This window comes from Protopterus annectens, chromosome 3.part0 (genome assembly GCF_019279795.1).
Source record: "Protopterus annectens isolate FY-2018-M chromosome 3.part0, PAN1.0, whole genome shotgun sequence".
NCBI classification, from domain to species: domain Eukaryota; kingdom Metazoa; phylum Chordata; order Ceratodontiformes; family Protopteridae; genus Protopterus; species Protopterus annectens.
In genome coordinates this window covers 1,202,589,459-1,202,616,850 of record NC_056731.1, presented here as the reverse complement: position 1 = coordinate 1,202,616,850, position 27,392 = coordinate 1,202,589,459, and positions in this window count along the sequence as shown.

Sequence of the window (27,392 nt, the reverse complement as noted above, 5' to 3'; positions counted from 1 at the left end):
ATTAGGAATAAGTATATTAGAGGGTCAACCCAGGTTGGAAGGTTTGGAGACAAAGCCAGAGAAGCAAGATTGCATTGGTTTGGACATGTGCTGAGGAGGGAGGCAGAGTATATTGGGACAAAGATGCTAATAATGAAGCTGCCAGGTGTTAGGAAAAGAGGAAGGCCTAAGATAAGGTTTATGGATGTGGTGAGAGAGGACATGCAGGTGGTTGGTGTGACAGAGCAAGATGCAGAGGACAGGAAGAAATGGAAACAGATGATCCACTGTAGTGACCCCTAATTGGAGTAGTCGAAAGAAGAAGAAGATTGACTCTAATGCCCTGAGTAAAAATATGATGAATTCTGGATCGGAGCATATATTTAAGTTTAGAGTTTTACAGAAAGAGTAGAAGCCAAAACGAGGGGGAGGTAAAGTTAACGTGATTGAGCTAATTGAATACAGATGGATTAACTATTTTAGGTCTGACACTGTCCTGGGTTTAAATTATATATATATATATATATATATATATATATATATATATATATATATATATATATATATATATATATAATTTTATATATGTGTTATTTGTTCATTATAAGATATTTTAAGTTTATTATAAGATGTTTTATAGTGTTATAACCTGGCTGCTGATTTAACTTTATTTAATGTATGCTATTTATATATTTATGGTTTGTAATTTGTGACTAAGTTGTGAATAATTAGTCATGCGAGATGGTGATGTTTGATAGGCTGGTACTGTTTATAAATGTTTGACTTGAATTCAGTTATATGTGCATTGAAAAAGAACTAACAAGTTAGCAATTTTTGTGTTTGCTTTGCTTTATTGTGTTTTAATAAATGGGATTGCTCTGATGGCTGGACCCTTGGTTTTTTATCTGCTGTTAACTTTTTTCATTGGGTTCAATTGGCTACACTGAGAAGATTTTTTTGTGATTTTTGTACTTCCCCTTTTGTTTGTGGCACATCTTGGCTTCTTTGTGTGCTTTCCAGCCATTATCATGACATCACAGCCTGGGTGTTCTGTGAAGAATTTGCAAGTTTTTAATGGTTAATGACAGTCCTTTACTTACTGTAATACAGAATGCTGGCTCAGAGGAGTTTCCCATCTAGAAACCAGTAATGTGAGTAATTTAAATAAGACTAAACTCATTAACGCTATACATTTGTTGGAGTCTAAAACACAGTGTTTCAAACTTTTGCAATGGCAGATGTTATGTTTTGCTACTTATTTGAATATTGGTGTTATTCCAAGGGGTTTGTGAATTACAAGGATGCCCACATATGTGAATAAGTATCCCACATTATTAAAATGCTGGCAAGAGCTTAACCTAAAAATAAGATTTGACTATATGAGGCTTATGACCAAGTTTTTCAGTGCTATGGAATCAGAAATTTCCAGTGAGATAGAAGTGATTGAAGATCGCATTGTGAATTCATCTGATTTCAGCTTGGTCTCCTTGGAATATAATGTTTTTCTTGAGCAATTAAGAACTTTTGAATATAACTTAATATAGAATTAATAAAGAAGAATCTTTTGAGAGACCTTAATGATTTTAAACTTGGCAATGTGTTTCATTGGCCAAGAATGCATCAACGCCATGTAGTTGGGCAGATACAATCCAGTAATAGGAGTAAATGACTGCAAGATTGTGTCTGTACAGAACAGTTCTCGACTTCCTCTTCAACTCATTCTTCCATTTTGTATCAGGGTTCAAATTAGAACTCTAGCATTTCAAATAATGCTAGCATAACTTCCACTAAAATAGGAGCAGTTATTGCTGATTTGGATTGTTTTATAGACCCTAATCAAGCTGGTTGCAACAGCAATGACACTAAAAATTCAAGCAATCGAACTCAAGATAGCAATGTTTTTTTTTTTAGAAAACACATTTCATTTACAGCTCCCAATATAGGTATGAGGTCGCAGCAGGACAAGAACAACCAACAACAGATTGAAGTTAGATATAATGAAGGAACAACCATTGAGACTTCAGATGGGACTGAATATTGTAACACAGGTAGGGCCTATGACTTGAAGCAAGACCTCAGTGAAATAAATAACTGTAATTCCAAACATAGCTCTCTGGATTGTAATATACTGTGTAATAATATTTTAGTTCATTTATCTAGTCACACTTTTGATGAATAAATAATGGGTTGTTATTTGTCCCTTCAGCTGAAGGCTACATTACTGAGGTTTTAACTGAACTGAGACTATTTGTTCATAATGTAGAACTGAAGAAATTATATGGTAGTAATTTAAATGTTACTGAAAACTGCCTGAAATGTAGTAGTACACTTGTTCCTTTTTTCATTTGTTCTGGTTCTTTCACGAATAACACAAGAATTTTATAATTTATGTGAGAATCAGATATATGATCTATTTTTTAAGTAATTTGGGTCTAAAACCAAGTATTATAATCTTAGTTCTGAGCAAAGGTTTGCTTTATATAGATCGATTAGTATGCATGATATTAATATAAAACAGGCAGATAAGGAAGGTAAGATTGTAATTATGGATACTGATAAATTATGATGAATGGATGTATACTTTAGTAAATGATTCCTTGACTTTTAAAAGAATAGAGATTGCTATGAATGCTACTGTTTATAAAGCAAAGTCATTTTTGTACAATCTAATTATGGATGTGTGTATTAATCCAGATTTATGTAGTTTCTTATATGTTGTTAATCCAGAGATACCAGTTATATATGGACTTCCTAAAATTCATAAAAACATAAGGACACCTCCTATGAGACCAATTGTTTCTGGTACCCAATGGGCTACTACTGCCCTTTCGAAATATTTAGAGCAACAGTTGTCAGGTCTTCTTAAGTTTAGTCCAAGTTTTATTAAGGACACCAATGATTTTTTAAAAGAACTTTATAATTGGTCTAGGGTCTAATACTGTTTCTAATTTGCTGCTGGTTATTATGGATATAAAATCACTGTTATATCTCACGATTTAGGAATTTAATACTTAAGAGAATATGTGTTGACCCATAGCACTTTTTCCAATGAGAAAGTAGAAATGTGATGTTCTGTCTTGGATATTGTACTTAACAGTAATGCATTTATGTTTAATGATGAGCTTTTTCATCAGCAACTAGGTATTGCAATGGGCACATGCATTGCTAATAGCTATGCTAATCTGGTACTTGCCAGGTGGGAAGAGATGTTCATCCACAGCAATGGCAATTTTTTCCATGCTGATTTATTTAGTAGTCTATAAAAGATATGTGGATGGCATCTTCCTCATTGGAATGGAAGTTCAAAGATACTGCTAGGCTGTTTCAAAATTGGAAGGCTCTATGAGATTTTTAACCTTTAATATGTCTAATGAGGTTATTAATTATTTAGACATTACTGTTATGCACAAGGATGGTAAATTTAATACTAGGATACATAGAAAGAATCTACAGTCTACACGTTATATGCACTATACCAGCATGCATCCTAGATTTATGTATAATAGTGTGGTCCGTAGTCAGTTTTTAAGAGCAAGCAGACTAAACACCAGAGGGGAAAATTTTATGGAGGAATTATGGAGTATGACTAGTGACTTTGAATCTAGGGGGTTATGATTCAAAAGTAATAGAGAGAAATAAGTTTGTTTTAACACAGCAGCATGATGTAGGGGTGGTCTAATTTTCAGGTCAGTATGACACATGGACAGAAAATGTACTTTATGGTAATAATGACACTAAGAATTATTACCATTTGAGTTATGTTATGAAATATAATGGACATACTAGTATGATCCAACAAGTGATCCAGAAAAATTAGGCAATATAACAATTATACCCCAAACTTAAAGAGGTTGTGGGAGATAGGCCAAGATTTGTTTACAAAAAAGAAAAAATTGTGAAGCACTTTCTATGCTATAAAGATAATAAAATATAGAAAAATCAGATTTAATATAAGAAGGAAGTTTTGGTGGCAATTGTTAACTGATGCTATGACACCACCAGGACTAAATGAATTTATTTCTGTCAAACCCATATTGGTGTTAGACAATTAAAGTATTTACTACAGAGAATTTATTTAATTATTCTTAATTTCGCAATTTTTCATAATTACATACATTTTATGTTTTTTAACTTATTAGAGTGTATGAAACAGTTAATTCAATGGTATTTAAACACCATATGCATTTTGCATTTTTATTATAATAGTAAATTAAATGAATATAAATGTGGATAGGTAAGATATATAATGTATACAGCTTTAAGATTTTTTGGCACCAGAAATTGGTTATTTAAATGTTTTTCACTTGCTGTATCATTGTTCTGATTAAGAACCTTCTTATATTAAATCTGATTTTCTATATCGTGGTGTTGGATTCTAACTTTTTATTACTTGTTCTGAATGCTAGTTTCAGAGGTATGCTATAAAGATCAGTACTTTTTGTGGAAAGGTTGGTGGTTTTGTATCCAACAAGAAAAGTATTGTGCCATGCCATAATTGTGTTTATTGTGGGTATATTAATATCTAAAATAAATGTTTTGAAATTTTATATCCAATTACTCATATGTCATTTAGGTTTACCACATTTGCCACTTGTTCCATAGATAACATTGTCTACTTAGCTAACTGTAAAGCATGTGCTTGTTTTATTTAGGTAAAACAAATCAGAATTTAAAGAAAAGGATTGGATCTCACCTAATGGAAATATGCAGAAATATTGCATCAAATGCCCTGAGTAAACATATAATGAATTCCGGACTGAAGCAGAATTTTACAGAATGTGCAGAAGTCACAAAGATGGGGAGATATAGTTAACTTGACTGAGTTAATTGAATACAAATAGATTAACTATTTTAAGGCTGACACTGCCCCTGGTATAAATAGTATCAATAGTCTCAATATATATATATATATATATATATATGTGTGTGTGTGTGTGTGTGTGTGTGTGTGTGTGTGTGTGTGTGTGTGTGTGTATATATATATATATATATATATATATATATATATATATATATATATATATATATATATATATATTTATATTTTATAGTTTTTTACATGTGTTTTATGTTCATTATAAGATATTTTAAGTTTATTATAAGATGTTTCATAGCGTTATACCCTGGCTGCTGATTTAACTTTATTTAATTTATATATTTATGGCTTGTATTTTGTGACTAAATTGTGAATAATTAGTTATGCGAGAGGATGATGGTGTTTGATAGGCTGCTACTGTGTATAAATATTTGACTTTAATTCAGTTATATGTGCATTGAAAAAGAACTAACAAGTTTGAAAGACTTGCATTTAATGTGCTTTATTGTGTTTTAATAAATGGTGTTGCTCTGATGGCTGGACCCTTGTTTTTTATCTGAGGTTACAGAGTTCCTGTAGTGTGTCTCTATCCACCAAGTAGCACTCTAGAATTTCCACATCATGTAGGTTGTGAGAAGTTGCCTGGGGTCTGAAAACTCCTCTTCTTCTTGGCTGTACTCTATTAGTAGCAGCAGCAGCATAGTCTTCAGCCTGCTGCACATAAACAAGAATTAAAGCAACAACATCCCCTAACATTGTTTCTGTGTAGATTCCTTTCTGTGGCTGTCTTACAATAAGTTTTGGAATTCATAGGAAAAAACAGTTCTGAGTTTTGACACTTGCTTTATAGTTTGTTGAATGGCTCCTCCATCTTAGATTAGTGGATTAGCATAAATCTCAGCTGCTTATGCTGTAATTTGCATGCCACAGTGTTTACTTTGTTTGCGTGGCTGTGTGCGGCTCTACACACTGGTGTGTAGAGCCACTTACTTAATTCAAAATGGTGCGCCACTGTGTACATGTCATGGCACAATGCACACACAGTGTAAACAAAATATGTAGGCTTTATTGAATCTGGCTAAAGATTACAGCCACAGCACAAGTTTGACTTGCATAATGTCAGAATGCACTCTGCACAAATTACATCATCTGTGTATGTTACAAGATGCTCAGACAAATCTCCGCCATAGATGTGGACTAAGATGCCTTTCTAAACTTGACACTATACTGATTTTTGGATGAACATACACACACCAGTTGACCACAGTGAAATTAGAACCTCCTACCTAACTATCTACAGAACACAGTACTTAATACAAATGCCTCTGCAGAAATCTGGCTTTTATAGTGTCAGATAACACTTTATAGCTGCTAACTTCAGCAGTGTATGTTTGTGAGAAAAAGGTGGTAGTAGGAGTGTCTCACATGCTGTTCTAAAATGGTGTCTGAAATGTGAATTGACTGAACACAAACACACACAATCACAATTTGACTACAGTGAGACTAGAACCCCCATCTAACTGTCTACAGAACACAGTACATAATGCAAGTGTCACAGCACATGTCTGACCTTTACACTGCTGTTAGACAATTTGTAGTGCACAAGATCATCACTGAATGTTTGAATAAAGATGCTAGGAGGCCTATATAAAATGGATGTGTTATTATGTATGCGTTTACAATTGTCAAAATATTTGTTTTCCATGGGACTGGATTGCTGACAGTAGGATACAGACTCATGTTTTTCTGAATACACAAGCAAAAACAACAGTTAACTGCAGTGAAATTAGAACACATAATTAGTTACATCAGGTAGAGAACGCAGTATCTAACACATGTGCCAGGGCACAAGTCTGACTTCTATTGCAGCTGGTCAATTTCTAGTTAATGACATCATCACTGGATATTTGAGAGAAGATGTAGGAATGCCTGTATGAAATGGATGTGTAGGCATATATGACTGTCATAATATTTGTTTTCTATGGGACTGGATTGCTGACAGAAGAATGCAGACTCATGCTCTTCTGAATAGACACACACACACACACACACACACACACACACACACACACACACACACACACACACACACACACACACACACACACACACATACACACACTCACATGCACAACAGTTGATTAGCTATACCTCCTACAGAACTCAGTACTAAATGCAAGTTCCATAGCACAAGTCTGGCTTTTACATTGCTACTGGACAATTTCTAGTGGATGACATCATCAATGGATGTTTGAGAAAAGATTTTGGAAAGTCTGTATGAAATGGATGTGCATGCATGCATGACTGTCAAAATATTTGATCTCTATAAGACTAGATTGCTGAAGTAGGATACAGACTCATGCTGTTCTAGATGACACACACACACACACACACACACACACACACACACACACACACACACACACACACACACACACACACACACACACACACACAACATTTGACTGCATTATTAGAACCTCTACCTAACTAGTTCTGCCAGCTAGAGAACACAGTAATTTACACAAGCACCACTTCACAAGTCTGACTTTTGCACTGCTGCTGGACAATTTATAGTGGACAACATCAGTATTGGGAGTTTGTGAAAAGATGTTGGGAGGCCTGTATGAAAGAGCTAGGTGGGCATGGATGACTGTTAAAATATTAGTTCTGCATGGGACTGGATTGATGGTAGTAGTATGCAGACTGATGTCCATCTGACTATCCACACACATTTACACATGCATAGAGACACACACATAATGTGACTGCTGTGGTAAACTTTAACCCACATGTACATATTTTGTTCCCATCCACCGAGCAAAGTAGTTAATGGTTGCACCATCCCTGAAGTATGTTTTTAGCTTGTCATAGTCAAATTTACAGATGATGCCATCATCATTATATGATGTGGGTAACATACCCTATTATGAGAGGGGTGTATAAAGTGTGGATTTTGCATTTCCTGTTGTGTTTCCAATTTGCAGGTATATTTTAAAAGGCAGCTTCTCAAACCAGATGGACAAAGCTGTCAAGAATGCATGTAACTGAACTAAGACATATGCAGCTGTTTCTCAGTATGTCATGTATATTATACAGTTGTGGTCACATACAGACACACATATATTTTGTGTTCAGCATGGATGCAATGGTGTATGCACAGGTGTTCATATTTGAAGAACTGATGCCAACATAATATATGTATAAGACAATCCTAATGTGTATTGCCATTTTAAAGGTTTAGATGATGTAACAATGGGGGTGTGCTATTTATTTCTGTAGGTGTGGTTGACATTTGTGAACTACTGCTGAAATACCCATTTTCAAGAGCACTGGTGCAGTGCACACATGAGTCTGAGTAAATATGTGTTCAGTCAGTAATGACTGTCTTCTCTTTGGTTGTGTTTTTACATGAAAATAAAATATGTGTTCAGTCAGTAATGACTGTCTTCTCTTTGGTTGTGTTTTTACATGGATTATAATGGGATGAAGAGTAACAGGCATACTAGGTCATGCCAAACAACTATTTCTATTTCACATCACTGAACAGCTGGTTTGCATGCTCAATGGCAGAGTGTTTGTGCATGTGAGATTTACATTTCATAACTACTACTTGAACTTGAGAAGTATTTATGCATATCAGCTATGGTAGAAATAGCTGACAGATACTGTGATGTTCAGAATGTAGTATATTGCAAATGTGTCAGAATTATGACATGAAGGACAATTAACACTATTTTCTCCATTTGCATGAAGTTAAGAGATGAACAACCATGGGTCTCTCCTTCATTGAGAAAATAATAATACTTCTATTTGTTCACTTTCCTCCACACAAACATACTAAGTGGAGAGGCGTGGCAGTCAGCACTTTGAACAGCACAGAGTATAAGAAAAACACCTGCTGCTAAGCTGTCTCTGTGTCAGCAGATGTAACAGCAATGAGTTTTTTTTTGAGCACAAATGATACAGGGTTTGAATCCAGCTCAATATAATTTTTTAAATATATGTATTCAGGATGTAATTAAATAACTACGTGATAATTTTTGCAAAATGTGAGGGAATGAAAACAGTGAAATACTGTATAAAAACAAACACTACTTGATTTATGTCAACAGTATACATACAGATTGACATGTTTATACATTCATCAGTCTAACTAAATATTATGGGAAATATTTAAAATGAGTGCCTTTATCTTGCTTTAACTGTGTGTTTCTTTGGTGCAGTGGGTTTAAGCAGCATTGTGTGAAGGTAACTGCACCATGTCATAGCACATGAAGAGCCTTTCATCATCACTCAGTATTGGTGTGCAATGCCAACCCCATGCAACTGCAGGCTACAGACAGTGTTGGACTTCATTATGGATTTATTATTTATCTGTGTGTTGTGTGACTTGAATTTTTGACCAAATTAAAGCTGTGAAAATGGGGTAGATAGGAAAGTGGTGAAATGGGTATCAAGCCAGGGAAGGGCAAGGGGAAAGCAATAGGAATGTGTAGGAAGAAATTAGGAAAGAACCATAGCTATCCACTTCTTCAGCACTGCAAAAGGAACATGGATAGAATATTTGATGAATTTGGGCTATCACCTCAACAAAGTTGGTTGACAGCAATGCAGTAATGTTGTATAGCCAATTAGACTGAATCAATCATGTCGAGAAGACACATGTGAAGTGGAGGGCTATGTAAGGGATGATATTCTTTGTGGAACAGGTGCCCATTTTTTTTTTATTTTATTTCAGTAAGAGAGGAACATTGGGTAAGGGAGGCAGGTATGCCAGGGTCAGATAAATAGGGTAGGTGAGAAGGTGGTTGCAGACAAACATGGCAAACAAAATAGAGACATTGATGGTGAGGGACACAAAGGTTGGGGGACACAATGATTGGGGATAGGGAGGGACATCGGTCACCCATACCCATAAAGCATGGGAACAGTGAGTATCTACTCCTTACCCTTAGAACTGTCATCACTGTCCCCTTTCTGAACTTGCTGTTGGAGTGCTTGCCATTTTCTTTTCCTAAGCATTCTGGTGAGCATTTTATCCATCCAGCTGAAGTGTGCACAAGTGGTACTTCCCATGACCTCATGAGCCATGCCTAGCATCTCCTGTTGGGTGATAAAATGACCACCTCCACCAATACTCCTAGTAGAGTGTATCACTGCACCAACTGCTAGGGTAATGCTACTAGATGTTGAGGGGCCAGGTAGTGCAGTGGCTGTACTGACAGGTTGGGCCCCAGATGTGTAGGGTGTTGGTGCAGCAGATGTTGTAGGGGTGGCAGGCTGAGACATACTAGTTGGCCTACCTCCCTGTACTGGAAAACATTTTGTCAATTGTCAGAAACTGATGACTTCATAACATTGTTACCACTCATATAGAAATACAAAAGAGAGATAAGGGAAAGTGTAAGAGAGAAAAAGATAATTAGAACCATCATATGTCGCATACAATAAATTACTAAGATATAAAAGTATGTTTACTTTTACATTAATTATACTTATCAAAAACTACAATCTAGGATTGATAATTGTTGCAAATAATCCTTATGATATGCATATATTGCACATGTGCTTTTTCAGATAATACAGATTAAGTTTACAGCATGACATTTATGCCAATTTAGTTAAAATTATTATGTAATATTTTTTAATTATTTTATGATATATTTGTTACCTGTGGGATTTGAACCCACAACATCTGAATGCACTGTTACTATTGATTATTACAATTGCCTTAAGCTACAGAAATGAAGCATGCATACTTGATTTTACACTTAAGATATGCATGTTTAATTTGATACTAATATATAGAAGAGCAATACTTTTGAGAAAATAATAATTATTTAGTGTTGCAAAATTACCCCTTGCTTCTCTTAATCTTTACAAATGTTTAGCATGGGCTTCCCTGTTCACTGAAATCTTTTGGGCAGCTGTGAAATACAAAGTAGAGAAAAAAATCAAGATGCATAACAGTCTTGATTATATGCAGCTTTTTATATACTTTCAAATATCTTTATCTGTATACTTACACGACTGTGGGATGTCAGCAGTCCTAAATTCATCCAGCCACTGGTTTAGTTGTGCCTGCTTGCACCTTTTCAGGTCATTAAAATGGTGCTTGCATTGCTCTTTAGTGCCCCAAATGCCAGTCATAATGGAGACAGCCTTGGCAAGACTATTCCAAGTCATTGCTTTATAACGAGACCCAGTATAGTCCTTTTGCAATAGCCTACAGCTGTGGTGCTTTACAAGGAGTTCAATGAATATTCCTCAACACCGCACCTATGAGCCCTAAATTGGGAATCTTCCTTTCTTGCTTTTGCCATGCCCATACAGGTCATACAGCAATAGTTAAAAGTGTTTCCTAACTAATTTGTGATATTACAAGAAAAGAACTTCCCAAACCAAGGGCAAGCAAGCAAATAAGTAACAAAACAACACGATCACTGCCACAGAAACACCAGCAACGGACCAAGCCTTGGAAGAAATTCTTTTATTCCACCGACTAAGCGCTTTCACCAAAGTTGGCTTCTTCAGAGTCAGTGTTTTACAAAAAACATATACATCTTATACTCTTCAGACACAATGACATCACCTTGTAAATCAATAAACTACTCCAATTAATCAATTATTCAATAAACATTCATCATCACTAAATACTGAAAAATAAAAAAGTTCCTAAAACATAATTAAAATTTCCCAACAATTATACTAATCTAATAGGAGTAAAGGTATAAAAATGTAAAAAAACATATGTGTATAAGATGGTTGTTCAAAATCAACCCATTCTGTGTTTACCATACATATAAATTTTCAACCATTTGTATAAATATACATTTTGTTAATCCCACTAAACATTTCAAACATTTTAAACATTTTGAAATTCACATGTATTTTATAAAATAAAATAAAATGTAATTCATTTAATTTGTTTGTGTACATCTGTTTACATTGATCTTCATTGTATTTGTTTGTTTACTTTTATTTTATTTCATTTTATCATATTTAAATTACTATTAAATTATATTATATTATTTTATATTATTTTATACAATACTGGCCTTAAGTTTCAAAACTGGTTTTATAGAGATGTAATCATTGATAACAGGGTACCTAGTGGCGTTTAATCTCAACTGCCACATAGTTTCTAAAAATGCTACCCTGTTTCCTATGTCACCACCCTGCTCTAGCAATACTCTATCTATAATAAAGAACACAAACTTCTTAAATTCCTTACAATTAATACTGTGAATGTAAAGTGCACTGTGAGAGTCTTTGTTCTTAATAGCTCTTACATGCTCCACCATCCTATCACGTAACCTCCGGGTGGTCATGCCAATGTAGAATGCTTCACAGGTTACACAAAAGGCCATGTAAACTATGTTCTTTGTGTTACAGTTACATTTTCCAGGGCAAGGTAAAGAATATCCCCACCCTTTAACACACACATAAGACCCTTCTGCTATGTACCTGCAGCTTCTACAGTGACCACACTTGGACATCCTAGATGCCCTGCCTTTTTCCTCGCTTTCCAAAATACCTTTCAAGTTATTCCCCTTACTGTAAACAATTCTTGGATGGGCACCTAAGATATCCTTTGTGGCATCACTCAAACAATACTCCCACATCCCTTGTAACACCTTAACTATTTCATCACTTTTCTCATTGAATTTCAACACAAAGCATGCTCCACCTGTTTGTTTCTTATTTTGTCCCTCTTGGTTAATCTCTGACAACCTTTCCCCCCATAAAATGGGTGAATAAGATGAACCTCTCCGTTTGTACACTTCCCTTTTCAATCTTAATAACAACCTGAGCGGGTAACCCCTATCCATTAACATTCCTATTAACTTGAACATTTCCTGCTTAAATAAACTTTCCTCACTCACCAGTCTGGACAATCGCACCATCTGCCCTTTTGCCACCCCTTTCCTTTGATGGAGTGGGTGGCAACTTTTAAAGTGTAAGAGTGAATTCGAGTAACTGTCTTTTCTATATATAGAACTAATTAAACCTCCTTCACTCTTAGCAAGTGCTATGTCCAAGTAGTTTATGGCATCCTTCTTCCATTGGAAGGTGAATTTCAAAAAATTGGTGGTATTATTTAAATACTCAATGAACTCATGAACCTGGAGTTCATCTCCCTTCCATAAAATAAGCAGGTCGTCCAAGAATCTGTTATACAAAATAATGCTCTCCATAAATCTCGATGGGAGAACAAAAGTTCTCTCCCACGTAAGGAGAACCATGTTAGCAAATATAGGGGCACACCTTGCACCCATAGCAACACCAGAACACTGCTGAAATGTCTCCCCTTCAAATTTAATGAAATTGTTCAAAAGAACCATCTCCATTAAATCACAAATTAAATTGATTCTATCCTTGTCAACCTTGCTACTCATTACCAAACTCTCACGAAACATGTCCAAACCCTCCTTGTGCGGTATGGTAGAAAACAAGTTGACCACATCCACAGTTAAGAAGCTGTAGTCCCTGAAATTTTCCTTAACATCCCTAAGTCTTTCAAGGCAGTGCCAAGAATCTCTGATCACATGCGGCACTTCCTCTAACACTTTCTTACACATATAGTCCACAAAGGCGGCCAAGGGTTCAGTCTTAGAACCCTTCGCTGCTACAATAGGTCTAAACTGCAACTTGGTCACACCCTTGTGGACCTTGGGAATCCCAAAAATGTTAGGTAAAACTGCATTCTTCACCATCAAATAATCATATTCAGTTTCAGAAACCATACCCTGAAAGAGGGCATCACACAAATTTAATTCAATCCTTCTATAGGCGATATTAATTTCATTTCTAGATACCCTGTTATAGGTTTCTTGGTCCTCCAAAATCGACATCATAGATGCAATGTAGTCCACCTTGTCCATCAAAACCATTCCCCCACCCTTGTCTGGTTTCATACACCTAATGCTGCCAGCTTTCTGGAGTTCTTTTAACAACAACCTTTCTTTTGTACTTAAGTTGTCAATCAAAAAATATTTTCCTTTACAAATCTTCCTGAATTCAAATTCTAATAATCTTTCAAGAGCTGTAATCTCACTACATGATGGAGGAATAAAAGTGCTTCTCCTTGAAAGAACCCTACAGTCATTAATCTCAACATTAGTACCATCTTTTTGGTTCTCATGAAAATACATTTCCAAGTTTAATTTTCTTGTAAATAACTTCAAATTGACTAGTAATTGCGCAACATCCAGTTTAAAGTAGGGTACAAAATTAATTCCTTTCGTGAACAGTTCAAAATACACATCATCAATCATCTTGTCAGTATAGTTATATATAAAGTATTCACTCTTCTGTATAACTTGGCAAGTCATATCTGTAACAATACTTGTAGAATCATTACAAAGCAAGTTCTTGGTACAAACTCCAGGTGCAACAGTAATAGAATCACCCTGCTCAAATTCGATGTTACTGTTAAATAAAACAGTCGTATCAAAAACCTCAATCACATTATTCACATCCATAACTTCATTTCCTTTTTCTTTTTCTGTGTGTATATCATGTACCCTCAACTGTACCCCCCCATTTGTACAATCAATATCACTTTCTGAACTATAATGGTTGAAAATCCGTGTATGCAAAGGTAACATAATGTCATTGATACAATCAATGTTTGTAGTACAAACCACAGGAACACCATGACTTTTGTGTCCAAAAACATCATTGTTGTAAGTTACATCACAATCAATCAATACTGCACATAATGCTCTTCCCTCCCCCACCCCCTGCGGTGTTTGTCCATAACCGTTGTCTTCTGTGCCTTGCTCTGCAACCTTTTGGACCTGCGTGGCCCCATGGGTGGGTCCAAAAAATCGTCGACCTCTACAAAAACCTGGTCGACACTGTCTCCACTCATAACCACTGGTACACCATTGCCTTGGCCAAAGTCACATTCACTGACATGAGAAAAACGGTTGTTCCCCTGGGAAGTGTGGAGGTTAAAATTGGAGTGTAATTCACCCCTGTACTTGTATTTACCTGGCGGGTAAGCTGTATTACGTTTGTAATCAGTTGTGTCCCTTGCCAGCTTTTTGATTTTAAGTGCCACGTTTTTGTTCACAAAACCACTAAGCTTTTTAAGCACATTATTAAACTGTATCTCGTGCGGAAAAAATAATAAATCTGAGCAAATGCTTTTGTGAAGCTTTAAAATATCCTCCCGGATAGAGAGCAACTTGCTGGTGTTGTTTTTAATAATAATGCTGAGCATTTCAAGTCCCGTTTTATCAAATAAGGCAATCAACTCTGCACAAATTTCTGAGCCAAGCTCAATGCCCATGGGGAGCTTCCAAAGCCTAAGCCCCTTGGGTACCTGGTTAAGCTCTTTAGAACGAGCAAGAAAAAGATTGTCAAGCTGCAAGGCTTTGTATTTAGTACATAGTCTTTCGTACCTGTTAATCTGCTCTTTCAACGACAATGGCACCGTGTGTTCCAGCCTAGTGGTGACTTCCCTATCAATCAGTTCAGGCTCCTCAAACCACGATAATAATTCTTCATACCAGACCTCACCATCACGTCTCAGACAAGGAATATGCTGCTCCGGTGCCAACATCACGCTCCCATTCGGGCCTGCCGAGGAACCTACCCCGGAGTTGGAAACAACCTCAGAGAAAGTAACCGGAACAGTCGACCTTTGCCCTGGCGGCAAACTAGAACCTGAGGTAGCCGGAAGCACAGTCCTTTGCCCTAGCGGTATACTAGAGCCTGAAGAAACCGGGGAGTGTAATGTGTATAACTCTACTTCTGAGTCAGTAGGGCTGGAAACTCCCGGTGCTTTGTCCTTCTCACACATAAGGAGCAGCTTGCTCACAGCAGTTGAGATCTCTCTCAATATAGCTTCCATACGGCCCAGCACAAGTTGCCAATAAACTGAGGCAGAATCGAACGACAATACAAGAAAAGAACTTCCCAAACCAAGGGCAAGCAAGCAAATAAGTAATAAAACAACACGATCACTGCCACAGAGACACCAGCAACGGACCAAGCCTTGGAAGAAATTCTTTTATTCCACCGACTAAGCGCTTTCACCAAAGTTGGCTTCTTCAGAGTCAGTGTTTTACAAAAAACATATACATCTTATACTCTTCAAACACAATGACATCACCTTGTAAATCAATAAACTACTCCAATTAATCAATTATTCAATAAACATTCATCATCACTAAATACTGAAAAATAAAAAAGTTCCTAAAACATAATTAAAATTTTCCAACAATTATACTAATCTAATAAGAGTAAAGGTATAAAAATGTAAAAAACCATATGTGTATAAGATGGTTGTTCAAAATCAACCCATTCTGTGTTTACCATACATATAAATTTTCAACCATTTGTATAAATATACATTTTGTTAATCCCACTAAACATTTCAAACATTTTAAACATTTTGAAATTCACATGTATTTTATAAAATAAAATAAAATGTAATTCATTTAATTTGTTTGTGTACATCTGTTTACATTGATCTTCATTGTATTTGTTTGTTTACTTTTATTTTATTTCATTTTATCATATTTAAATTACTATTAAATTATATTATATTATTTTATATTATTTTATACAATACTGGCCTTAAGTTTCAAAACTGGTTTTATAAAGATGTAATCATTGATACCAGGGTACCTAGTGGCGTTTAATCTCAACTGCCACATAGTTTCTAAAAATGCTACCCTGTTTCCTATGTCACCACCCTGCTCTAGCAATACTCTATCTATAATAAAGAACACAAACTTCTTAAATTCCTTACAATTAATACTGTGAATGTAAAGTGCACTGTGAGAGTCTTTGTTCTTAATAGCTCTTACATGCTCCACCATCCTATCACGTAACCTCCGGGTGGTCATGCCAATGTAGAATGCTTCACAGGTTACACAAAAGGCCATGTAAACTATGTTCTTTGTGTTACAGTTACATTTTCCAGGGCAAGGTAAAGAATATCCCCACCCTTTAACACACACATAAGACCCTTCTGCTATGTACCTGCAGCTTCTACAGTGACCACACTTGGATATCCTAGATGCCCTGCCTTTTTCCTCGCTTTCCAAAATACCTTTCAAGTTATTCCCCTTACTGTAAACAATTCTTGGATGGGCACCTAAGATATCCTTTGTGGCATCACTCAAACAATACTCCCACATCCCTTGTAACACCTTAACTATTTCATCACTTTTCTCGTTGAATTTCAACACAAAGCATGCTCCACCTGCTTGTTTCTTATTTTGTCCCTCTTGGTTAATCTCTGACAACCTTTCCCCCCATAAAATGGGTGAATAAGATGAACCTCTCCGTTTGTACACTTCCCTTTTCAATCTTAATAGCAACCTGAGCGGGTAACCCCTATCCATTAACATTCCTATTAACTTGAACATTTCCTGCTTAAATAAACTTTCCTCACTCACCAGTCTGGACAATCGCACCATCTGCCCTTTTGCCACCCCTTTCCTTTGATGGAGTGGGTGGCAACTTTTAAAGTGTAAGAGTGAATTCGAGTAACTGTCTTTTCTATATATAGAACTAATTAAACCTCCTTCACTCTTAGCAAGTGCTATGTCCAAGTAGTTTATGGCATCCTTCTTCCATTGGAAGGTGAATTTCAAAAAATTGGTGGTATTATTTAAATACTCAATGAACTCATGAACCTGGAGTTCATCTCCCTTCCATAAAATAAGCAGGTCGTCCAAGAATCTGTTATACAAAATAATGCTCTCCATAAATCTCGATGGGAGAACAAAAGTTCTCTCCCATGTAAGGAGAACCATGTTAGCAAATATAGGGGCACACCTTGCACCCATAGCAACACCAGAACACTGCTGAAATGTCTCCCCTTCAAATTTAATGAAATTGTTCAAAAGAACCATCTCCATTAAATCACAAATTAAATTGATTCTATCCTTGTCAACCTTGCTACTCATTACCAAACTCTCACGAAACATGTCCAAACCCTCCTTGTGCGGTATGGTAGAAAACAAGTTGACCACATCCACAGTTAAGAAGCTGTAGTCCCTGAAATTTTCCTTAACATCCCTAAGTCTTTCAAGGCAGTGCCAAGAATCTCTGATCACATGCGACACTTCCTCTAACACTTTCTTACACATACAGTCCACAAAGGCGGCCAAGGGTTCAGTCTTAGAACCCTTCGCTGCTACAATAGGTCTAAACTGCAACTTGGTCACACCCTTGTGGACCTTGGGAATCCCAAAAATGTTAGGTAAAACTGCATTCTTCACCATCAAATAATCATATTCAGTTTCAGAAACCATACCCTGAAAGAGGGCATCACACAAATATAATTTGATCCTTCTATAGGCAATATTAATTTCATTTCTAGATACCCTGTTATAGGTTTCTTGGTCCTCCAAAATCGACATCATAGATGCAATGTAGTCCACCTTGTCCATCAAAACCATTCCCCCACCCTTGTCTGGTTTCATACACCTAATGTTGCCAGCTTTCTGGAGTTCTTTTAACAACAACCTTTCTTTTGTACTTAAGTTGTCAATCAAAAAATATTTTCCTTTACAAATCTTCCTGAATTCAAATTCTAATAATCTTTCAAGAGCTGTAACCTCACTACATGATGGAGGAATAAAAGTGGGTGAGTGAGGAAAGTTTATTTAAGCAGGAAATGTTCAAGTTAATAGGAATGTTAATGGATAGGGGTTACCTGCTCAGGTTGTTATTAAGATTGAAAAGGGAAGTGTACAAACGGAGAGGTTCATCTTATTCACCCATTTTATGGGGGGAAAGGTTGTCAGAGATTAACCAAGAGGGACAAAATAAGAAACAAGCAGGTGGAGCATGCTTTGTGTTGAAATTCAACGAGAAAAGTGATGAAATAGTTAAGGTGTTACAAGGGATGTGGGAGTATTGGTTTGAGTGATGCCACAAAGGATATCTTAGGTGCCCATCCAAGAATTGTTTACAGTAAGGGGAATAACTTGAAAGGTATTTTGGAAAGCGAAGAAAAAGGCAGGGCATCTAGGATGTCCAAGTGTGGTCACTGTAGAAGCTGCAGGTACATAGCAGAAGGGTCTTATGTGTGTGTTAAAGGGTGGGGATATTCTTTACCTTGCCCTGGAAAATGTAACTGTAACACAAAGAACATAGTTTACATGGCCTTTTGTGTAACCTGTGAAGCATTCTACATTGGCATGACCACCCGGAGGTTACGTGATAGGATGGTGGAGCATGTAAGAGCTATTAAGAACAAAGACTCTCACAGTGCACTTTACATTCACAGTATTAATTGTAAGGAATTTAAGAAGTTTGTGTTCTTTATTATAGATAGAGTATTGCTAGAGCAGGGTGGTGACATAGGAAACAGGGTAGCATTTTTAGAAACTATGTGGCAGTTGAGATTAAGCCACTAGGTACCCTGGTATCAATGATTACATCTCTATAAAACCAGTTTTGAAACTTAAGGCCAGTATTGTATAAAATAATATAAAATAATATAATATAATTTAATAGTAATTTAAATATGATAAAATGAAATAAAATAAAAGTAAACAAACAAATACAATGAAGATCAATGTAAACAGATGTACACAAACAAATTAAATGAATTACATTTTATTTTATTTTATAAAATACATGTGAATTTCAAAATGTTTAAAATGTTTGAAATGTTTAGTGGGATTAACAAAATGTATATTTATACAAATGGTTGAAAATTTATATGTATGGTAAACACAGAATGGGTTGATTTTGAACAACCATCTTATACACATATGTTTTTTTACATTTTTATACCTTTACTCCTATTAGATTAGTATAATTGTTGGAAAATTTTAATTATGTTTTAGGAACTTTTTTATTTTTCAGTATTTAGTGATGATGAATGTTTATTGAATAATTGATTAATTGGAGTAGTTTATTGATTTACAAGGTGATGTCATTGTGTTTGAAGAGTATAAGATGTATATGTTTTTTGTAAAACACTGACTCTGAAGAAGCCAACTTTGGTGAAAGCGCTTAGTCGGTGGAATAAAAGAATTTCTTCCAAGGCTTGGTCCGTTGCTGGTGTTTCTGTGGCAGTGATCGTGTTGTTTTGTTACTAATTTGTGATATTGTGTTTAATGGTCATCAGTGCACAAACCTGCATAATAATGCCAACCACATCTATACAATGTTAAGTGGAAAGCAACACTGCCAAACAGAGAGGAATGTAACTCATGCAATAGGAAGAGTAATGTGACAGTTGCCATTAATTTATGAGTTAGTTGCTGCTGTACCTGTTAGTTGATTTAACTTTGCAGACATATATTGGATGTATACATTTTATGATCTGACACATTTTTGTGTGACTTTACATACTAATAAAATAATTAGTACAATGTGAGATTCAAACCTATGTAAAATAGACAAAACATATCTGCCTACATAAGTGCGTTTTAATACTTGCCACAGAAGAAGTGCTTGCAAGCATGTTCATTAATTATACGAACACATGAAAGAGTGAGAGGTTAACCATGTATGTGTGTGTGACCTGGCAAGGCCCTGGTTTATACATTCATATGTGTCTGGCCATCTTTGAAGTATGAAGTCCATTTAAGGGCAGACACAACACTTTTAAGTACAGAAACATAATTGTCAGTATACCCTCAGTCACATATATAATTCATATGATCTCCATAGCTATTGGTATTTATAATTATCTTTATATTGTCCTTTAGTTTTTAAAATTGACTGGACAAGCATTAATAAAATTTGGAGTGTGCTAGTATAGGACCCTGGCTCATCTATATTGTGGGCATTAACTTATGCCAGTTGACAGGAAAGGCTGGGCAACAGGTGTTTTTTTTACAGTCATTACTGTACAAAGTGCTCATTTCAACTGAGAACTTGTTTGTCAAACATGCTCATTAGTTATACACACACACATTAAAGAGTTCAGTGGTTCACCATATATTTGTGTGACATAAAAGTTCAGAAAATAAATGTTTAATTGCAGAACCATAATTGTACTGATACCCACAGTTAGACATTCAATGTATATGATATCCTGTGTATGCTCACTGTACCTGCTGTACATAGTTATTTGTATGTGTAATTATTTTTCTATTGTGAATTTTCCTATAAAGTAAGATGGTACAGCATTAATAAAATTTTTGAGATTACTGAAACAGAACCCTGGCTCACCTATATTATAGCCCTTAACTTACACCTGCTGCCATAGGAAGAACTAGGCAACAGCTTTATTGTTTCACATTCATTACTATGTGTGTTGACCGCCACGTAACACACCACTTAGGGTGTTTGCATGGTGGATGACCACACAGGTTACAATGTATCCTTTTTGAAACTGACAATGTCTGCTTGTTGTCTGCAGGTGTTCTGAAACTGCAGGTGTTGTAAAAGCTTACTGAACACAGCATAACACTGCTTAGCATGTTTCGGCAATGGTCAGCAAAAAATGCAACAATGTGTCCTTTTTGAAATTGACAATGTCTGCCTATTATCTGCAGATCTTGTGGAAGCTTGCTGACTGCTGCACAATGTCACTTAGAGTGTTTGGCGGATGGCAGGTGGAAGATATAACACTGTATCTTTTATAAAATTGACAATGTCTGGTTGTCTGGGACATTACACTGTGTTTGCACAGAGGTGAACAATCAACAAATGAGATTAGCAAAGCTCAACATGTATTATTCCTGTAAAAAAGTGTTTAGCTTTCATCAGTGAAAAATGAATGCGGGACTTGAATCTTAATTTACATATACTATGTGCTGTATGATTCATCGTGTTACACACACTTGATTCAGAGTTTAATTTATGCTATCTTTATCACAGAAGCAACTTCTATTGATTTTGATTTATTTTGCTGTTTCACCATATTTGCACTGAGCCACATGTCATGCAAATATTAACATTAAAAAAAGAAAACATAAACAACATTACAAAATACTTTTTAACAAACTACCAATGTTTACACAATTCTGGTTTTGAACTGTCGGACTAATGAAACTACAAAACACACTAGGAATGTCTTATTTCTCTTTTCCAAGAAACAACTTTGCAGTAGTACTACAAATCATTGTGCATATAAACAAATCCCATTTCCTCCACAGTATTAACAAGACATACACATTTGTACAATCTCAGTTGTTTGTATGTGTAGCTTACATATCACACAACTATTTATGAATATTGTTTGTATCAATGCAGTTCTGTCCTCTCTTTGTACTATGCTTGTTCTTCTCTTATCAGTCCTGTACTCTCAGACATGCAGGCTATAGAGCATTTTGTATCATCATTAAAATGTATGATAAAATTACATGACACTAAAATACAGTTCTCAGCAAAGAGTAGAGTTTGGCAATTAACAATATAACACTGAAATAGTGCCTAAACTATGTTTACACCAACTACACAAAGTCACATGTTTGGGATTCAGCAATTTTAATGAGTTCACACCTCATTTGCATCTTCACTGTGCTCAAAGGCCTGAACCAACACTAGAGTAAGGTAACTGTCTAGCTAGGGTACCTGAAGGTGGGCAGAGTTGTGCATGTGGATAACACAGAAGAAGATTTTATTAATTTGGATTTATGTGCACAGAAGGCTTCTGATTTTGTTATGGTATGACGGTATTTTTCAAGTACATGCTAGATTTGTTAACATGTTACAAAGGAAAAAAAAAAATATATATATATATATATATATATATATACATATATATATATGTATATATACATTAGAAAATGGAACTTTAGCTATATGCATTTCTTATAGTTCACTATTGACATAAACATTTTTGGCAGGCATTTTACTTTCTCAGACAACCTGTAGTAACTTTCATCACAAGTGTTACTGTTACAACTGTTTATCTTAGACTCTTTTTATGTTATTTCAGGGAAATTTAATGGACTATATTGTCAATGACACATGGGTGTTAGGCTTGTAAGATTACCCATAGACAATTGCAGGGGAGTGCTGGGCAAAGTGAGAGATGACTGGCAATCATATAAAATTGACTTTTCTGTTGTAAATGTGTACACGTATTTTGTGATAATTGAATTGAAAGCATTTATAGCAATTTAATCATGTGGTATTCCTTGATATGGACAAACTATCATTTGCTTGTTGTTTTGGGAGTAGAGGAGTCAAGTCCTATTTGTCTGTTACCACAACAAAAGTTGTGTTTCTGGATGTTTGCTTTTGAAATTGTTTAGACTTCCTATTGTTTCCATGGTAAACAACACATTACTCTAGTGGCATTCCTTGTTTTGGACCAAACATTGGTTTGCATGTGAATGTGATGTGGTACAACTGGTTCACACTGAAAATTTTGAATACTGTTTTGTGAACTTTGATTGTCGAAAGGCAGTTTTCACAGTCGCATAATGGTGTTTAGAAATACATCAAACCCTCAACAACGAATGCTAGTGTGCGTTCGCTGTTGTGAGATCGACATATTGATTGGAGATCGCACTACGGTGGGGATCAGGAGTTTTTCCCTTTTCCTCACTGTAGTGCGATTTCAGAGTTGCAGTATGTAAGTAACAGCAGGTGTGGGGTGCAGCCCCCCACATGGGTGGTGCAGGGGGACTTGACCCCTGCAAAATGTGAGTTGAACATCACTGGATGTTCAGGTAAGTTCAAAAAATGTCAAAAAGTTGAATTCAACTTGTTGACATTTTTCTTGTTTTCTTGTTTTGTTATTTTGGTTGGTCGATGTTAATTTTGACAATGTTTTTCAAGTAAGTGATTACTCTCAAAAATGTCAAAATTTTGATAGTAAACCAGTACAACCACATAACCTTAAATTTTAATAATTGAACTGTATGTCTCTAGTGGTTAATAATGAAAATATAATATGTGTATATAAGCAGGAATTTCCCAATATTATATTTATGTGTTGTATCCTTCTCTGTTTTATGTCACACAGGATTATGGCACCCAAGTGTACAAGCCACATCAATCTCCTTTCAGTGACTCAGAAAATTATGTCATAGTGCAGGTATTCAGGCACCATGAAGACTTTCTACTTGAGAGTGGACATGGGGATATGGCTAACAGAATGCAGATTTGGAACCAGATACTCAATTATGTAAATGCTGTAGGGGGTTGCACCAGGACTTATGATCAGGTGCATCTTAGAGCCACTGATATGATTTCATCAGCCCAGAGGAGAGCAGCTGCAGTTGGCTGTGAGCAGCTGGCTATAGAGATGGGCCTGCTATAAAGCCGTCACTAACACCAAATGAAGAGTTTCTGTCCACTGTCAAAGATCCAGATAGCTCAGCGGAAATTGCTCAGCAACATGTGATTGATGTTGGTGCAGATGTTTCCGTGAGGACAAGTATGTCCCAGGAGTAGCTTACAAGTAAGCTTACATATGCCAGTTTGTAAGATTTGTTTGTATAGTAAAATATTGTAAGTAATAGTTCATGTGTTTTTTATTTATTTATTTTTTTAGATGAACCTATTGATAAGTTGATAGAGTCACTAACACATTTTTGTTCATTATACATGGTCTTTGAGTAGACATGTCAGCCAAGTTTCAGTTAAAAGTATTGTTAACGGACATATAGGCAAAAATTGTTTTATTCACTGTCTCCCCTGTATTATTGCAGTTGTAATGATTGTGTCCTTACCTTGCTTCAATTCTTCCAGGACCATCCTCTCTAGCAATTGTGGATTCATCTACACATGATAAGGCAAACATTTTTATTTGATTATTGATGACCATTGGTCAGAAATATGCATTTATCCATATGTGTGAGTTGTATATCATGAGTGTGTGTATTTCTGTACCATCTGCGATTGTGGTGCCAGTGTTAGCTTATCATATATTAAATTTTAGTGTTGCTATTAATTTAGTTCCTGTGTTTGTTGCTTATTATCACAGGTGATCCTGACAGTGGAAGTGTAGGACTCTTACCACCTGATGTCAGAGTATTGGCAGACTCTTATGATGATGGTGTCCAAACAGAGGCACAGACGAGGGAGAAGAAGTTGAATCTGATAGTGAGGTTGACATTCAGCCATTTCCTGCATTTCCAACAGAGGCAGCCAGTAGGCCTATGCATAGCTATTCCAGTGAGCCCTCAGATATTGGACAGGTGGAGGGTGACACACTTGATTAGGGTAGTGTGGTTACTGAGGCTTCAGTGCCAGTTGACTCAGACCATAGCCAAAGTGTGGCTGAGGTACCATGCAGGAGGGCTGTTAGAGGTGCTCAAAGGAGGCCTGTTGTCTACTCCCCATTTGATCCTGGTGTGTCTTTACATGGTACTCAACATATGTTTAGGACCAACATGGAGGCACAGGCACATTTAATAGGGCCTTTGAGGAAATGCTTAGGGTTGTATATGTGGCACAGACTGGCATGTATGACTGCCTCTGCCACATTGCTGATTCAATTGATTGGATGAATGACACATTGGAAGTGGCAAGGTCTATGATGGAACATCTGCTTGGAGGGGGACAACATCCATGTAGATGTAGGTCAGCAGCATCATCTGATGTTAGCCAATGTGGCCATGCCTGGTTATGCTGCCATAGTGGAAATGCTTCCACTGCTCTGTCAATGATTGAGGTGTTCACACACAGACATGATAGGCCATGGAGTCATGGTCCTTGGTGTACTCATGATGACAGCTTGTCCAGCAGACATCAGAAATGTTCAGGTAGTAGCAGTGCATCTGACCATGGGCATGGATGTGCCAGTGCAACTCCTGGCAGAACCAATTCTCATGCTTGGGGGCTATGATGATGAACTGTTCCTTCTGCTATGCATGACTCACACTTGTCCAACATACCAGGACATAGAAGTAGCACAAAACTTGGCTGTGATCTTGCAGACACTCACACACGTTTTACCTTGAGTGCCCATACAGACACACTGACATAACAGTTACATGGGTCAGTCATGAGGCTTGCAGCTCATGTAGTCTTAGTGGCCATTTGATACATTAGCAAAAGTTATGCCTGTCTGTCTTTCTTACTCATACATACTCACTACCTTTTGTGTCAACCTTGGCTTCCTGCCCACCCCCCCCCCCAAATAACACACTGTATAAATGATGATAACTGTACCATATCCTTGATTTTCTGTCTTTTGGATTCAGGGATATATAAGTCTTTTAACCAAGAAATAATAACAAATACTGCACTGACATGGCTGAGTACTGAAAATTATTTATTCGGAATAAAATAAAATGATAAAAGTAAGCACTTTCACGATTATAACATCACTTCATCAGACTAAAAACTAAATGAAACAGCACTCAATTTAAAATGAGACTAAGCAATGAATTCAATTAAGACATATAGAATAAAAGGTACAATCACAAGAAAAACTGCAAAAAAGTTCAAATTACAAAACACAAAAAGTAAAATACTGAATATTACATAACAAGAAAGTATAATATATTATATGCATATATATGTAGTTTGGGACAAACTAAGTTGTCCTGGTCCTATGAGCAGGGGAAAAGGGGTGGGGGGTGGGTATAGAAGTTAGGAATTAAAAAGGGAGAGGTTAAGGGAAGTGATGTAGGGGAAGGAGGGACTTATAGCAGGATTAAGTGGTAGGGATTAAAGGAAGTAGGTACATTTTGGCGTGAGTTGGTTGCCCTCCCACCCTCCCTTTTTTGGATGTGGATGGAAGATGTTGGGGAGTTTAAGGCAGGAAAGAGGGACAGGATTGTTCTCTTCTGTTCCCCCTCTAAGGAAGGTGGTTATTCATTGGTTAATGACTGGTCAGGAGATTAGCAGATACACTGCCTATTTAAGTGCTGGGTGAGTAGGTACGCTGCCCCAGTGGAAGAGGTATCAGGGTAAGTAGGTACGCTGCCCTGAGTTATAGTCATCCAGGGTGAGTAGTTACACTACCTTGAGGTATAGTCATCCAGGGTGAGTAGTTATGCTGCCCTGAAATCATTGCTGATGAAGATAATTGATGTTGTTTCATGTGCATAAGTTCACTGTACAATAATGTTCAATAAAGGTCGTCAAATGGCTTTATGTGTTTGGTGTGGTTTATTTAAAGGGGGGCCGGGACAAATGATATTATACAGAAATAAAACCTAATATTTGAGTGGATGAGCTTTCAGAAATGGTTTGACACTGGACACCCCATTTAAACCAGGTGGTTTCTCTGCATTAAACAGTAGAATCCATTTCTGTTCTGCTACTCCTGTACGATTCAAAACATCAACCCCTCTAATTCCCACATCTAATACCTGCAGAACCAAGAACTTAAAATTATGTCCGGGGCCATGCTGAATGATATGCTGTGCTAAAGCATTGGTCTCTTTTTTGTTTCTAATGTCCCTATAATGTTCCAAAATTCTATCTTTCAAAGACCTATTAGTCATGCCTATATAAAAGACATGACAAACCTGACAGCTACTAAAATAAATGATGTTAGTAGTTTTGCAGTCAGCATAAAAGTCTAACTCGATTTTAAGATTCACATAGGGATGTATATAAACTGAACCTGTAAGAATATACTTACACGCTGCACAAGACCTACAGGCAAAAGTGCCCTTCCTGTTAGATCAAACTGTGTTGTTGTGATGCTGTGATCTATAACACAAATGCTTATTGAGTGACTTATTGTTTT